A 5,274-nucleotide genomic window follows, 5' to 3' on the forward strand; every position below is an offset into this window, starting at 1 on the left:
AGGCCGGCGCCAGGCGGGGGGGGGTGAGGGGGGCAGGCCCCGCCACTGTTCATGGACCGCGGTCTCCCGGCGAGACCTGCCTCCTGCCGCATGGGCCCAGCTCGCATGAGGGGATGAAGCAGTGACCTTGACGGTACGACCATCCCAGCAGTAACGCGCAGCAGCAGGCAGCACATTTGTCTGGCTGTTTTGCGGCTCTTTCCTAACACCAAAATGGTTCGCAGGTTGTGCAGTTCACTTCAGCTCTAGCCATCTCCTCCTCTAATTGGTGTCACCAAAGATCAGTACTGCTTAAAAATAAAGCAGGGTTGTGTCAATATTGATTATTCCGCCCCCCCTCCCCTTCCTCCGTTTTGCAGTGGCAACTAAAAATAATTTACAATTCATTACAGACCTGGCATTTCTTGCAAAATAAGTGCCATTGTCACATTTAAAATTCAGTCCATATCTGACCTGAATGTCTGCATTTATTCTGTACGCAATGAGGAGGGGGAGGTTTTCTTTCCTCAGAAAAAGTTCATCTGCCGTCACAGATATAGATTCTTCTAAATTATTTTAAATAATTTAGTTCAAGTATTTAAAATACTTGAACTCTGCTTGTGTCCAACATTAGACTTGTTATTTTGTGCTCATTTTGCATGCTTGAAAGATCAAACATATTTGTAATGCAAATATTTTTGGCCTCCCTAAATTTAGTACATAATAAATGGCTCAAATTTCATTACCAAGGCTGTAAGGGGAGGGAAAAATATGACATTGTAAGGAAAAGTAAGGGCTTTGCAGTTTGTAACCGTAGTCCTTTAAAGGCATGGATGTCAAGGCAAGCGTCTGGTGGCCATAGATCACCGAGCTTTATTCCACGCTGCAGCGAGATTAAGCAGGTTCAACGCCAGCCTGACCGACACGCCTCCCTGAAGTTTTGCTACTCGCTCCATAGGGACATTTCAAGAACAGATTTTGCTAAGAACAACAACAAAAAAATACAAATCCTGACTTTTACCCAACATTTACATGTTCAGGATTTCAGTCTGCCTGCATGTAAAGAAAATTAGCTAGGAAGGGGAGCTTTAAGGCACGACTTGACCGCTGCCTCTGAGGCATGGGTGTGTGTCCACCTTTGCAATGTGGACATGCCAACAACCTTGCAAGTGTCGCTATTTCAGTGCAAGCCTCTTGTGCCATGGGTGGGGTTTCCCTTACCCACCCTGTGCCGTCTGAGATCTGGGCACTCCGTATGCGTGAGGAGCACGGGCGGGCACCCACCCCGAGGAGGTGGCCAAGACGGCCACGTACGTGTGAGGAGCACGGGCACCCGCCCCGAGGAGGCGGCCAAGACGGTGGCCAAGACGGCCATGTACGCATGAGGAGCATGGGCACCCGGCCCAAGGAGGTGGCCAAGACAGCCACGTACGCGTGAGGAGCACAGGCACCCGGCCCGAGGAGGTGGCCAAGACGGCCATGTACGCATGAGGAGCATGGGCACCCGGCCCAAGGAGGTGGCCAAGACAGCCACGTACGCGTGAGGAGCACAGGCACCCGGCCCGAGGAGGTGGCCAAGACGGCCATGTACGCATGAGGAGCATGGGCACCCGGCCCAAGGAGGTGGCCAAGACAGCCACGTACGCGTGAGGAGCACAGGCACCCGGCCCGAGGAGGTGGCCAAGACGGCCATGTACGCATGAGGAGCACAGGCGCCCGGCCCGAGGAGGTGGCCAAGACGGCCCGGTAGCCTCGCTGAGGACACCTCGCAGGCGCTCCCTCCGTGCGCGCCCACCAGCCTGCCTACAGGAGCCACCCTGGCCCAGCTGCTCAGCCTGCAGCACAACCACTTACGGCAAACTGAAATTGGTGGTGGTTTGTGATGGAAAACACTGCTCCGCGCCTACAGCAGCTCAGCAGCCTTCCTGCGCCAGGGTTGGGGTCACCCAAGGCTCAGCTGTGCCATGCCTGCTTGTGAGTCCTACCCCAGGGCTTTGCCACCCCTGGAAGTGCCTCTCGTTTTCTCCGGTGACTGCTGGAGGAGCCCAGACCTGCTGCCTCCCTGCCCGATGACCTACGCTTGCTGTAGGATGCCTCAAGCTTGGGATAATTGGGGTCCACCACATAGCACAGACCCTCTGCTCATGGCAGGGGGAGGGGCCCTGTCGGCTTAGCTAGGGCTAGAGGAGGAGAGAAGCCTCCCCTGGAAGGAGCGTGTAAAAGCAGCAGATGAATCAACAGGGCAAGAGTTTACTGTTATACTTGTTCCAGTGCAGCCTCCAGTTTGAGTACCATGAACAGGAATAGCAAGACACCAACAGATTAAGGAATACATTATCTTCTCACATAACCACCGAATTATTTTTATCTCCGGGCCTCCCCCACATCCATACTCACATATTTTCTTCCGTGGAGTTTCAAGGCTCTTCACAAGCCTGTGACATCTGCTTACCAACATTTGGTGTAAAAATATCAATATCTGCTCTGCATAGCTGTTCCGAGTGCTACATTTACCAGCCAGTAAAGATCAAGAGCCTCCTGGGAGCTGGCTGGATCCAACTGTCATGATTTCAGCACTGCTTTGCGTCAGACGGCAGAATTTAAAGTCAAAACACAGATAGTTTAGGGAGGAAGACAATGCAAAGCCCTGAGTCATACCCTGCTGAGGGTGAGGAGAACAGATTAATAGACAGCAAACATGAATGAAACCGAACAGCTCATTTTAGTCATGCGGCTGCTTCTGAGACCCAAAATAGGATTTATTTTTAGTCGTTGAGCATGAAAAGAGGATTTCTTTGCACTTTGCCAAGGAGAAGTTGAGAAAAGAGCTTTAATTAGCGTGGGGCAGGCTCCCCTTCCCTTGACACCCAGAGGAGCTCAGCAGCGGGGCTCGCTGTGCTCAGGGAAGTTTTCTTGTTCACAGGCTGCTTTAACGATGCGTCACCCACGAGACTTTGCACGACCCGGCAACTTTTAGCATCATTCGGATAACAGAAGATGCAGCCCGTACTCCAGCCCCAGCCAACTTTCCTTTGCCAAAGTTGAGTCAAAAAAAAAAAAAAAAAAAGATGATTGCTTATAACCAGGTCGTACCTTTCTGAGGAGCTGCGCTGCTCCCCACTGCTGGCTCATGGGGGAAGGAGACAAAGCAACCGTGGCTTGGCAGTTGGAGAAACTGCACAGGTTCACCCAAAATCATTGGAGATTGCCTAACCGAAACCTCCGAGCCCTTCAGAGCAGCTGCGGCAACGACCAGCAACAGCAGACGGCAAAACCGGTTTGCCTCTGCTTTCCCGGGCGAGTGCCACCTCCCCGTGTCAAGCTCCTTGGCTGGTGTGAGGGTCCGACCCGGGGTGTTGGCCACCTCGGGGTATTTGGGTCAGCGGAGATTGACCTTCAGTGACGTTTTTTTCATGAGAGAACACAAAGGTTTTGCATGGGAGTTCAAAAAGTTGGCACAACAGTGATCTGTACACACATTTATGTGGCTTTTCATTTTAGATAAACAGATAGCAGTGATTTCACAGCTGTGCATAAGGTTAGTTACATTATTTAGTCCTCTGCTAAATCATTTCAGCAATTCTGCTCTGCAGAAACTTCATGATCTTGGGGCTAAGCCATTTCTATCCCTTACTTACATTAAAGCCTCATTCACTTTCACATTAATCACTCATAAACATGGAAAAGCTCGGTGATTTTGGATCTCCTTGTCTCCGGCAGAAAGCCTCCATTTTGTTATCTGCTGCCTTGGCTGACAACATAGGACAGGACTCAGAGCAGCAAAACTGCCACTCCAAAATTAACACTCCTGTTCTTACTCTGTTGTTTGGGGTTTTTTTGAGAACCCAACCATTCTCAAAGCATGAACTAGCATGCTTGCGTTACCTCATGGGGGCAAACGTTCTTCCGTCCCCAAGCCATTAGGGCAACGGGTGCTTTAGCAACGCAGCGTGCGAGAATCTATCTGCTAAAGGTAGGAGGGCAAGAAGCCATGCTCCGTTTCCTTGCCATAAAACATTATCACAATTTTCTCTTGCATTGTCTTTACTAGTGGCATTAGTTTCACCGGTGCCATTACAGCCTTTTTTGTGGCCATAGGTTCGTCCCTCTTCACTTAGCAAGTATGTGCCTACATATGTTCCAACCCTATTGCTACAGTCATTTATATAGATCTGGGTCAAAACCAAATTTAGCATTTGGTCACGAACGTGACCAAAATAGAAAAAGAGACTCAGTGCAAGGCACAGCACAGAGCCAATGTTACAGAATTTCTTCCTGGAGACAACTTCTACCAAGAAGAGGGCAAACAGTTTGATTTGGTAGCTTGCGTGGACAAGGCAGAACCACTTCATGTCATGCCCTTTTTTTAAAATGTATACTCAATTAAAAGTTAATTCACCATCAACAGGAGTGAGTGCATCAAAACGAGAGCACAGATTCCTACCGCCCCATGTGGTTACAGCTATTAACATTTGCCACATCCCCATTAAAGGGGAGAGCTTATATTTTTAGGGTTGAACTGTACTGACTTCGAACGTCAGGATACGCAGCCAGGGAGAGGTGGCTGGCTTCAACGGCAGCTTCGCTAGGTTAGTGATTGTAGGATCAAGGCAAGTCCAGAACCTCGGTGCAAAAAGCAGGAGAGATACAGGGTTAATCATTTACCCCCCAGCCTTGCACCAGCCTCCTGCCTGGCCAGCCTCGCCCCCGCAAGCAGCCGGGCTGTGGTGCCCCGTGGCTCGTACAGCCCAGCAGAACTCCAGCATGGCCCATTTATCAACTGGCAGAGACACTCCCCGGACGGTGAGGATTTAATGCCGTCGCCCAGATGTGCAGGAGGCGTCTTCCGAACAGCAAGAGACAGGGAAATCAAGCAACGCCGTCTGGGAGCAGAGCTGCCGCCCTGCGTAAGTGCACGTGGACAAGCCGCCACGCTCCATCCAGCGTGGGATGGGGTGGGAGCCAGAGGGCGGGTACAGCCGGGGACATGGCACAACGCATCCATCCACTGAAAAGACTAAGAGCTCTCTTAACATCTATAATTTGCTTTTTCTTATCACTCAATCCTGAAAAGGTTTCTCGGGCTAGGAAAAAAGTGCTGGGCAGGCCGCTCCCTTCTCTAGCAAAAGTCAAAATGTAAGCGGTGACATTGCTTCCCCAAACAGGCTGCAATCTACATGGCAAGTAGTAACACCTCTGCAAGCTGGGAAGAACATTTGCTTGGACCTCCAAACTGTTTTAGATAGCAGTCTTGCATCTCTCTCTCAGCTATCAGAGCCTTGACTGGCAAGTAAA

This window comes from Pygoscelis adeliae, unplaced genomic scaffold, assembly GCF_000699105.1.
Source record: "Pygoscelis adeliae isolate BGI_AS28 unplaced genomic scaffold, ASM69910v1 Scaffold155, whole genome shotgun sequence".
NCBI classification, from domain to species: Eukaryota; Metazoa; Chordata; class Aves; order Sphenisciformes; family Spheniscidae; genus Pygoscelis; species Pygoscelis adeliae.